This window comes from Dendrobates tinctorius, unplaced genomic scaffold (genome assembly GCF_039654945.1).
Source record: "Dendrobates tinctorius isolate UK_male_01 unplaced genomic scaffold, ASM3965494v1 ptg000116l, whole genome shotgun sequence".
Classification (NCBI taxonomy): domain Eukaryota; kingdom Metazoa; phylum Chordata; class Amphibia; order Anura; family Dendrobatidae; genus Dendrobates; species Dendrobates tinctorius.
In genome coordinates, this window is record NW_027361784.1 from 33643137 (window position 1) to 33655679 (window position 12543).

The following is a 12543-nucleotide window of genomic DNA, read 5'->3' on the forward strand; positions in this document are numbered from 1 at the left end:
ACCATAATACTGCCCCTATGTACAAGAATATAACTACTATAATACTACCCCTATGTACAAGAATATAACTACTATAATACTACCCCTATGTACAAGAATATAACTACTATAATACTGCTCCTATGTACAAGAATATAACTACTATAATACTGCTCCTATGTACAAGAATATAACTACTATAATACTGCTCCTATGTACAAGAATATAACTATTATAATACTGCTCCTATGTACAAGAATATAACTACTATAATACTGCTCCTATGTACAAGAATATAACTACTATAATACTACCCCTATGTACAAGAATATAACTACTATAATACTGCTCCTATGTACAAGAATATAACTACTATAATACTGCCCCTATGTACAAGAATATAACTACTATAATACTGCCCCTATGTACAAGAATATAACTACTATAATACTACCCCTATGTACAAGAATATAACTACTATAATACTGCTCCTATGTACAAGAATATAACTACTATAATACTGCCCCTATGTACAAGAATATAACTACTATAATACTGCTCCTATGTACAAGAATATAACTACTATAATACTGCTCCTATGTACCAGAATATAACTACTATAATACTGCCCCTATGTACAAGAATATAACTACTATAATACTACTCCTATGTACAAGAATATAACTACTATAATACTGCCCCTATGTACAAGAATATAACTACTATAATACTGCTCCTATGTACAAGAATATAACTACTATAATACTGCCCCTATGTACAAGAATATAACTACTATAATACTACTCCTATGTACAAGAATATAACTACTATAATACTGCCCCTATGTACAAGAATATAACTACTATAATACTGCTCCTATGTACAAGAATATAACTACTATAATACTGCCCCTATGTACAAGAATATAACTACTATAATACTGCTCCTATGTACAAGAATATAACTACTATAATACTGCCCCTATGTACAAGAATATAACTACTATAATACTGCTCCTATGTACAAGAATATAACTACTATAATACTGCCCCTATGTACAAGAATATAACTACTATAATAATAGATGATGGATCACTGGTGAGGACCCACTAAGATAATTTCTCTTTTTATACCTATAGTCTATGTCCTGCATATACGGCATATCTTATTGTAGTTGATTACTGTCACACGTTGTGTTTGTTACATTTATACCGTTACACCGTCTTGTTCGGATTCCCCGTTCCGTTCATTTATATCTATATGGCCGCAGCTCTGGAGAATACACACAGTACATTGTTATCCCATTACAGTCACAGTCCAGCCTGTGGATCATCAATGAATGAACTTGTCTCAGGGATTTGTCCTTCGTTGGACATCAATTGTCGGAGCCGCTCGCTGTCATTTTGTGGTGTTTCGCTCCTGGCTCTCAGTGATTTCATGTTTATACTGGTAATGATGCAGTTTATTACACTGTATATTGCTCGCAGTGATACTCGCCGCAGAAATATATTACTGACATCGGCCTTGGAATAATAATCACTTTCGTTCTGGCAACAGCAACAAGTGAATGTCCATCCTGAATTACTGTTTTCTTTTTAAAATGAAGAGGCCGAACACTCTTCTCCAATTCTCTGATCTACTGAAACAGGTATTAAAGCTTTTCAGATAAGATGTTCGAAACCTCCCGCACAGACAGTGCCATGAAATTCTGACAGCCTGCGTCCGCCACTAGGGGGAGCTTAAGGCTCATACCATACAATGTTACTAATTAGCAGTTTGCAGCATGCTCTTAGCTCCCTCTAGTGGTGGCTGCAGGCAACCAAAATGCTAATTAACAATGGCTACGCAAGGGATATGAATCTCAGTATAAAACAAATTGAAACTTGAAAAAAATATGGGACATTTTTAGCTAAGAACTGTGTTATTTGTGCTGCTGGTCCACTTATCCTGAGGTACATCCTGTATTATACCCCAGAGCTGCACTCACTATTCTGCTGGTGCAGTCACTGTGTACATGCATTACATTACTGATCCTGAGTTACATCCTGTATTATACCCCAGAGCTGCATTCACTATTCTGCTGGTGCAGTCACTGTGTACATACATTACTGATCCTGAGTTACATCCTGTATTATACCCCAGAGCCGCACTCACTATTCTGCTGGTGCAGTCGCTGTGTACAAACATTACATTACTGATCCTGTGCTGATCCTGAGTTACATCCTGTATTATACTCCAGAGCTGTACTCACTATTCTGCTGGTGCAGTCACTGTGTACATACATTACATTACTGATCCTGAGTTACATCCTGTATTATACTCCAGAGCTGCACTCACTATTCCGCTGGTGCAGTCACTGTGTACATACATTACATTACTGATCCTGTACTGATCCTGAGTTACATCCTGTATTATACTCCAGAGCTGCACTCACTATTCTGCTGGTGCAGTCACTGTGTACATACATTACATTACTGATCCTGAGTTACATCCTGTATTATACTCCAGAGCTGCACTCACTATTCTGCTGGTGCAGTCACTGTGTACATACATTACATTACTGATCCTGTACTGATCCTGAGTTACATCCTGTATTATACTCCAGAGCTGCGCTCACTATTCTGCTGGTGCAGTCACTGTGTACATACATTACATTACTGATCCTCAGTTACATCCTGTATTATACCCCAGAGCTGCACTCACTATTCTGCTGGTGCAGTCACTGTGTACATACATTACATTACTGATCCTGAGTTACATCCTGTATTATACCCCAGAGCTGCACTCACTATTCTGCTGGTGCAGTCACTGTGTACATACATTACATTACTGGTCCTGAGTTACATCCTGTATTATACTCCAGAGCTGCACTCACTATTCTGCTGGTGCAGTCACTGTGTACATACATTACATTACTGATCCTGAGTTACATCCTGTATTATACTCCAGAGCTGCACTCACTATTCTGCTGGTGCAGTCACTGTGTACATACATTACATTACTGATCCTCAGTTGCATCCTGTATTATACCCCAGAGCTGCACTCACTATTCTGCTGGTGCAGTCACTGTGTACATACATTACATTACTGATCCTGAGTTACATCCTGTATTATACCCCAGAGCTGCACTCACTATTCTGCTGGTGCAGTCACTGTGTACATACATTACATTACTGGTCCTGAGTTACATCCTGTATTATACTCCAGAGCTGCACTCACTATTCTGCTGGTGCAGTCACTGTGTACATACATTACATTACTGATCCTGAGTTACATCCTGTATTATACTCCAGAGCTGCACTCACTATTCTGCTGGTGCAGTCACTGTGTACATACATTACTGATCCTGTATTATACCCCAGAGCTGCACTCATTATTGTTACATGCGGGCAGTACCTTATAGTATCACAATCTCACTCTTTTACATATAATACTGGTGAGTTCTGATGTGACTGTATTAGGGCCCTGGGGCCGCAGTGTGACCACATCCATAATAGCTGCACCCTATGGAGCTACACCCTGGAGTATATGAGTGTTAGATCCGACCCCACATATCAGTCTATGTAACTGATCGCTGTACATTAAGGCATTGACAGACGAGGGATTAACAAGGAAGCGACTGCTGGATGGAAACTCTTCTCTTGTGTGGAGCCCATGGGAATAAAGCGTTAAATGTAGCATTTTCCATATGAAGCACTAGCACGGAACAGATACCAGCCGCCTATTTTTATCTTTTTCCTCTTAGGCCTCTTTCACACATCAGGTTTTCGCCGTCAGGCGCGATCCGGCGCTTTTGACAGAAACCGGATCCAGCGAAATGCAATGCCGGATCCGGTTTCCCCCCCATTGACTTGCATTTGCGCCGGATCGCGCCGGATGGCCATGCGTTTCATCCGGTTTTCGCCGGATCCGGCAATGTGTCGCAATGTGTCGCGATCCGGCGTCTGGAAAAAACGTCTACTGTAACGTTTTTTGTCTCCGGCGAAAAAGCCGGACACGCCGGATCCGGCGCGTCCGGCTTTTCCACACAATGAAAGCCTATGAGCGCCGCAATGCGCCGGATCCGGCGAAAGCCGGATCCGGTTTTTTGGTCTGAGCATGCTCAGTAGCTCTGCCCACAAGACATATATAAAAGCAAGACAGTGGGACCCACAGCCACACCCAACATGCCACCCAAGAAAGCAACCAAGCGCAGCAGGAGAAGGCAGGAGACATCTGCAGCAGCAGCACCATCAGCACCACCCCAATTGGAGCAGCATGCTGAACAACGGGAGGGGAGGCCAGCAGCAGATGAGAGACGGTAATTATCAAATCCCCCATTCCTCCAAACTAGGGCTATTGAATATCAAGATATTCATTGGCCCTTTGTTTCTCTTTATTCAACAGCCGCCCAATAGATGCAGCAGCAGCAGCAATGGCAGCAGCTGGAACACCACCCACAGGCATGGAGTGTGGCCACCAGGAAGACAGCACATCATCTTCTGGGAGCCCTCCCTCGCATCGTCAGCGTTTGACGGTAAGTTTTTATTTCCAAAATCCATCATCTCTGTAATATATGTCTATTCATTGCCTTTTATTTCAAAACAGGAATCACAAGATGAAGAGGAGCTCCCAGAAGAAGAAGGAAGGGGTGGACAGACACCTGGAGTGGGCTCACAATTCGTAAGTTTTTTGCATCAAACGCAGAAACACAACATCACACTACACACAACACATAGAAGACAATGTTCTGCAGACCACACACAGCAAACAAATGCCTACATCCAAAGACATAACTTTTTTTGTTTTCTTCTCTAGTCTTCCCAATCTGGTGCTTGGCCAAGAGGTCCTCGCAGTGCCTCCCAGGGTCGTCGGCGACAGCAACGCGGCGGTCACCAGCGTGTAAGTATAAATATTTTTGCTTTGTTTTTTTTGCACTTTTTATTTCATTTCTTTTGTGGAGGCTAATTATGTTATTTTTGTCTTTTTCTTTAACAGCCTTCACAGCGTGCTCCCGACTCTGACGTTGAGGATGGAGGGATTGATGTGGACCGCCTCATCGATCTCGTCAGAGAAAGGGAGCCGCTCTGGAATATGGCTGACCGACGCCACGCTGACCTGATCGTTACCCGACGACTCTGGGAGGAAATCTGTTCGCTCCTTGTTGGCCGCTGGGAGGACCTCGATGTTCGGGCCCAGATTACAGAGCGTAAGTATATACAGTACCGGTTGCTTGATTTAAACCAGTGTTTCCCGAACTCCAGTCCTCGTGGTCCCCACGGATCATGTGTTCAGGATTTCTATTTACTATGGAAATCCTGAAAACATGACCCCTGGGGACCATGAGGACTGGAGTTTGGGAAACACTGATGTTGTATACTAACCACTCCTTTCTCGTTTCAGGGAACAGAATTGTGAAGCGGTGGCGGTCTGTGAGGGATCGTTTCAAGAAGGAGTTCAATAAAGAGATGCGGGCCCCGAGTGGATCTGGAGGACGCAGGAGCAAGTACAAGTACGCACAAGCCCTGTCGTTCCTCCGGGAAACAATGGTCACCAGAAGGTAAATATTACACACCACATGTGAAAAAAAATGTTAGATGTAAATTTTTTTTTCAGCCAGGGCCATACCATGTCAGTATTTTAATTGTTTTTTTTTCTCTTTATTCCACAGCACGGTGAGCAGCACTCGGGAGCCGGCACGATTGGACCCTTCTGAGGCGATCCCTGAGGAGACCGGCACCGAGGGACACTTCGACCGCCCCGGTACATCTGCACCTTCCCAGCCTTCCCACACATTCGACCCATCTGTCCCATCCACCAGCACAGGAGCATCGTGGCCGCCTACATTACATGAAGCTGCTGGTGAGGAGATCGCTTTCCCTTTACCCCACCCTTCTGCCCCTGCCGCCTCTAGTACACCTGCGGGTACTGGGCGGCAGCGGCAGAGGGGTCAGGAAAAGACTTATGCGCCAGAGTTCTTGCATCTGAATGCATCTTTCCAGAACTGTCTAAAAGTCTTGTCAGAGCAAATCTCCGCAGGCTATCAGCAGATCAACTCCAGCATTCTGGAGGTGAAGACACTTCTGCAAACCATGCATTCAGAAGCAAGATCTTCGCCAAACCACACCTTTTTCAGGTCCGTTGTGGAGCGCATGGAAACGCTCTCTCCTGCCCAGCAGATGCATGTAATGCATTCATGCCACGCTGCTCTCCAGCAAGTTACCTCCCAACCTCCTCCTCCTCCTCCCACCACAGTAGTTCCTCCACCTGCACCCCCTCCTGCCACTTTCCATCCTCCCCCTCCTATTACATCTACACCCCCTCCAGCCACTTTCCATCCTCCCCCTCCTATTACATCTACACCCCCTCCAGCCACTTTCCATCCTCCCCCTCCTATTACATCTACACCCCCTCCAGCCACTTTCCATCCTCCCCCTCCTATTACATACCATCCACCTCCAGCCACTTTCCATCCTCCCCCTCCTATTACATACCATCCACCTCCCCAGCACCATCCACCTCCCCAGCACCATCCACCTCCCCAGCACCATCCACCTCCCCAGCACCATCCACCTCCCCAGCACCATCCACCTCCCCAGCACCAGCCACCTCCCCAGCACCAGCCACCTCCCCAGCACCAGCAACCTCACCAGTACCAGCAACCTCCACAGTACCTGCAAACTCCCCAGTACCAGCAACCTCCCCAGTACCAGACATCTCCCCACTTCCAGCAACCTGCCCCGTACCAGACATCTCCCCACTTCCAGCAACCTGCCCCGTACCAGACATCTCCCCACTTCCAGCAACCTGCCCCGTACCAGACATCTCCCCACTTCCAGCAACCAGCCCCGTACCAGACATCTCCCCACTTCCAGCAACCTGCCCCGTACCAGACATCTCCCCACTTCCAGCAACCTGCCCCGTACCAAACTCCTTCCCCATACAACTTGCCATCAACATCATCTGCTCCTACAGTCCCTGCCCAACCCTCCACTCCACCACCCACCACCTCTTCTGCTTCCCACATGTCCACCCATTCTGTAGTTTTTTCCACACCTTCACCTCTAACTGTTCCTTCCCCACCACGATCCCAGTCCTCTCTCCACACTCCCAGTGTCGAAGTGTCCCGCAGCCCCTACAGCAGTATTTCCACCCCACACTACACAGAATTATAATGTGTGTATTTAAATAAAAATGACCAGTTTTATGGTTTCAGTTTTATAGTTTCAAATTTTTATTAAACATGTTTATTAAAATTTTAAAAAAATTTACTTAAAAAAAACATTTTTCAATAAAAGTTAAATTATTTTACACTGGTTGTCTGTCATTTCTTTCTGCGGCGAAAAAGGTTAAATACAGGGTATTTAAAAGGTGAAATGGTATTCAAAACTAGGTATATAACTGTGGGTAAATTTTAGCTTTTTGCCACAGTTGTGTTCCTGGTTGTGTTTGAAGCAAAGTATTTCACCTAAAAAGTTGTGTTTATTGTTGGTGATTTCCTAACAATGTACACAACTTTTGTTAAAAGGTGAAATACTTTGCATAAAACACAACCAGGTACACACCTGTGGCCTAAAGCTAAAAATAGAGACCATGACAAGATAGCCAACTTTGGTTAGCAAAGGTATATACTGTTGGTCCAGAAGGTACGCAAGTTTGGTTGGGCACAAATCTTTCACACTCTGTCATCCTGCCAGTGTACTCTGCCTTGAGGTGACATAAAGTATAGTGCAAAATTGTCCCTCATTACTGAAACCGTCACAGAACTTCTAGTGGTAATGTCATGGTAATCTTGCAAGGTGGTTTCTTCAGAGGTGTCCTCAATGGAAATGGGTTCCTTGCAGATAACAAAATTGTGGAGTACCACGCAAGCTTTGATCACCTCGTCCACAGTTTCTGTCTTGAGGTTGATCGCAGTCAATAGGACCCGCCATTTGGCTGTCAAAATACCAAAGGTACATTCAACCATTCTTCTTGCTCTTGTGAGGCGGTAATTAAAAATGCGTTTTGGTCTTGTCAATCCTCTGCTAGAGTACGGTTTCAAAAGGTGTTCTGACAGCTGGAAGGCTTCATCCCCTACACAGACAAATGGCATAGGTGGACCAGATGTTTGCAGCAGCGGTCTAGGTGGTGGGAACTGGAAGGTGTTTCCATACAGTTTACGCCCCATGGCAGACAGTTTGAAAACTTGAGAGTCATTGGAGCGGCCATAGGCCCCAATATCAACCGCAATAAATTTGTATTCCGCGTCAGCGATGGCCATGAGGACAATTGAAAAATATTTCTTGTAATTGAAATATTCCGATCCCGATCCAGCTGGCTTTACAATGCGGATATGTTTCCCGTCCACAGCGCCCAAGCAGTTTGGAAACTGACATATCTGTTGAAACTTGTCAGCAATTTCAATCCACCTCTCTGTTGTGGGCTCTGGTAAAAACTCTTCAGCTAAGGAGTCCCACAGTGCACGGCATGTGTACGTCACTATTCCAGATATGGTGGAAATCCCGAGTCTGTACTGGAAATGCAGTGACGAAAGGGATTCTCCAGTTGCAAGAAATCTGTGGGGAATTAAAAAACAATAAATTAGTTTTAAATCACAGCATTACATACCAAAACTGAGCTATAACACTTGGAGATACAAACTACCACCAACAAGATTGCAGTGAAAGTGTGCTCTGATGCGATCACATCCAATAAATGTGGCTTACCTTAAAGTCACCATCAGACGCTCTGCGGGTGAAACAGGGAAGCGGCAATAGGTGTCCGCTTTTCTTATGAGGTGTGCAATGCGCTCCACCAAGTAATCAAAATTCTCCATTTTCATCCTAACATATCCAAAAAATTTATCCGGGTTTCGTCGAAGGTCCATGCAGAGTGTAGAATAGACCCCACGCGTCATTCTCTTGGCTGTGATGGGGTGGATCCACAAACGTCGTCTACGATGCCTGATGCGCTGCTGTCTTGCTCTCTCCTTCTCCAGAACAATCACCCTCAAACGATTTGCCTCCGCTGTAAAATCCGCCAAATTCTTCAAAATATTTCCAATGACAACATCCATCTTCGCCAGTAACTTGCTCTTCTCTCCAACCTGCACTTTCTCCTCTACAACCTGTCAAAGAAGGGCTGTAGGAACATGCTATATATAGTTTTCCAGTAGCCAATCCCGTTCGGAAGGCCACAAGGGTCAATTTTAAAAACCGGATCCGGCGTAATCCGTCGAAAAACGGATAGAAAAACGGATGAACCGGATGAGACGGATCCGGTTTTGTCTGTCAAGAAAAAGACGGATCCGGCAGAAAACCGGATCCGTCACATCCGGTTTTACTAAACATTTGCCGAATCCGGCGTTCCGGCACGACGCCGGATCGCGCCTGACGCCGAAAACCTGATGTGTGAAAGTAGCCTTAGCGTCTTTGTTAAAAAGCATTTTTTATCATTGGGAAATGATTTTTAGGACATAAAAATATTTTATACTTGCTTTTAGTATTACTGATTTTTTTAAGTCCATCTTTTTTTCCAATGCCTTTTTGATATTTATTTTGGATTATTTTAGCCTTTTCTTCTCCTTTTTCTTCCATTTTTCATTATTTTTCCAGAAATGCAGCTGCTTGAACCCAGTGAATGACTAAAATAAAACGTAAACTACAATATAACTCCTCATGCAAACAGGTCTTTTACAGTTTTACAGTGCCCCATTGTCGTCTTAAATGGACCTTTTTTTTTTTTTTACTGTTGGGGCTAAAAAAATAATTTTTTCAAGTTAGTTTCATTAAAAATTAAGCATCTTTTGCCTTCTATAACCTTTGTGTTGCGCTGTATATTGTTGGCTGCAGAATGAGTTAACTGAGAATCAGTCAGCGAGCTCATACAGATTTAATGATGTGTGGTAATGATGTATTTTTCTGACCTTATCAAAGTTGAATGTGCAGGGAAACAAAGAGTCTGTTAAAACCGCAAACGGTGCAAAATTTTGAATGAGTCCCAATTGCAAAAGTAATTTTCAACCCCCAAATAAATGCATTTAATTCCCAAAAAAAATAGGAAAAAAAAGTTCCCAAAAAATGACAACCCCTTTAAACAGTTATTTGGCCCCTCGAGTACTCAGGCTCAGGTGCAACTGCTACCTCCGCACTGCAATCCTCCTAACTACGGAAGTCTCACATGTAGCCGCATAATAGGCGCCTTGGCCGGGAACACACGTCGCTTCAGCCTCTCCGACTTCATGTCATTAAATAATGTGATCACTTGGGTGAAATCCAACGCTTTTTAATCTGAATTTTCAAAGACTACTGACCTACATATCAAGAATGCAGGGGCTCGCGTTACAGATGGTGCGATCCTCTAAAATCCCTGCAACAACCCGGCTTCCATGGGAAGGCTTAATAAATGTAACACATGGAGATGAAATGTCCCCAACAATAGCACTAAACACAGATGTATAAATCAGGCAAAAAATAAAAAAATAATAACTGTTAAAAATTATCAACGTTTGCAGCAGCCTGATAAGAATCAGAAAGCGCTGTGCACACAGTGATATTATGCCCTACCACCAAAAAAAAAAAAAAAGCCGGATGACAAAGGATTGGGAAAACATAAAAAAGGAAACAGGTTCTAGAGATACGGTCCTTTTTTGTTTAGCGATAATTGTTATGGTTTTTTTTTTCCAAAGAGGCGTGGCTCGCAGGGTAATAATGCTGAGCAGCCTAAAGACACGCCCCAGAGGATCTTGTCTGCCCTGCCCCCTTGTAAATAGCATAAAAATGATTCAACCCCTGAGGAGCCGCTGAGTTCACTGATTGGCTACTGCGATGATGTGCGCTGTCCATCTGACACCATCTCTGCAGCCAAAGCACCAAGAGACCAGGGCAGCGGCAGGAAGAAGGAGCTTGACGCGCGTGGGGTGAGTATCTGCTCTGTTTGTTATTTTTGGTATTTTACAGTATCTGGTGTCCACTTTCTTGAAAGTAGAAAACATTTATTTTCTGTTATTGCAAAAAAAAAAAAAAATGGAGCTTTGACCATTACAAGTATATATTAAAGGGGTTGTTTTACTTATATGAAACATTCTCTACAGGCAATTAAATGTATAAAATTTAAAAAAAAGCATTAACAATGGCTTCTTTTTCCAGTCACTGCAGCCAATGACAGGAATCAGCAGTCATAGGACCGAAGAATGGGATGTCATCTCTCTCGGTTAGAGATGGGCGAATCAAATTCATGTCAAATTGTTAGGAATTTGCTCTTAAAGGGAATCTGTCACCAGGTTTTTGCTACCTCATTTGGGAGCAGCATAATGTTGGGAAAGAAACCCTGATTCCAGCGATGTGTCACTTACTTTACTGGGTGCAGCAGTTGTGATACAATTGGGGCTTTCTCTGCTTTAGATTTAGCAGAGCTCAGAAAGCTAATCCCACCACAGCTTTCTGTGTACATTTTCTACTGAAATTTTTAAATCAGTGCTGGGGGTGTGGATGGAAAAAGAGCCACGCAAGCAACGAGTCCGGCAGAGGTAAACTCCTACTGATAAAAGAGTAATAGCATGGAAGCTACAGCACTCAGCCTAATAAGTGACACATCACTGAAGTCAGTGCCTCGGCCCCTACATCATGCTGACCTCTGATTACATCACAAAAACCTTCTGACAGATTCACTTTCATGCCTTACTACTATCACATGGCATTGCCCGGCCAAACAGGAGGGACAATCATAGCCTGTATAAAAACAGAAGCAGGGAATGCAGCACACATTTTGTAGTGAATCTGGATAGTGAGTGGATGTCACAGCTCAAGGATAGAGATAGGAAGAGAAAGCCATAAAACAATGATAGCGTGTGACAGCACAGCAGTGACGAACGGTTGCCATCCGTTTACGCGTGGTCATATATATGAGATCACTTTGATATTAGCAAGGCAGGGAAGCTACCATCAGAAAATGACCTACTGTTTATATCAAGTCTTTGTGTGACATGCATATTTTATTTTATTTTGTCAATTTTTTTTATATCACGATCTTTATTAAAAAAATTAATAATCTTGCGCCTTTTTTCACCCATACCGCTTGCCTTTTCAGGAAGAGTTTTCAGCAGGCTCCTTATCAACAAAATCAGGATTACAAGGACAGCTAACACCGATATAGAGAGCCGAAAGCACGGGATCTACCAATCACAACAGATGTCACAGCTCACCTCCTCCCTCTACCTTCACAATGACCTTTGTACACGCCCATTAGACACTTCAATACAAACGATAAAGTCATGTGCATGTGTTGTTTCCTGAAACAAAGTCAAAAGTCTTTAAAAAAAAAAAAAAAGTGGCCAGTGTGAAAATTACTACATTTCTTTATTTTATTTTTAATACCACTTGTGATGTAGGAATTTTCTTTTTTATATTTAAAAAAAAATGCACAAAAACCTGAGTGGGTATTTCAGCGAGATCACTATTAACTCCTTTATCATGTTATACATTTAAATGCCTAGAGAAGTTTTTTATGGAAAACCCCTGAAAGTAATGAATTACGGTAGCTTAGGATTTTGGCTTTGTAATTATAAATACTGTATATAATAACATTTATTTCCATAGGTAGACA

At 43.1% G+C, this 12543-nt stretch overlaps 1 protein-coding gene across 3 annotated transcripts in view; it reads right to left on the reverse strand.

The window, feature by feature from the left end:
- ADCY8 (adenylate cyclase 8) overlaps positions 1–12543 on the reverse strand; it is a 451884-nt gene that overhangs the window by 339211 nt on the left and 100130 nt on the right. The gene's annotated exons all lie outside the window — the stretch shown is intronic.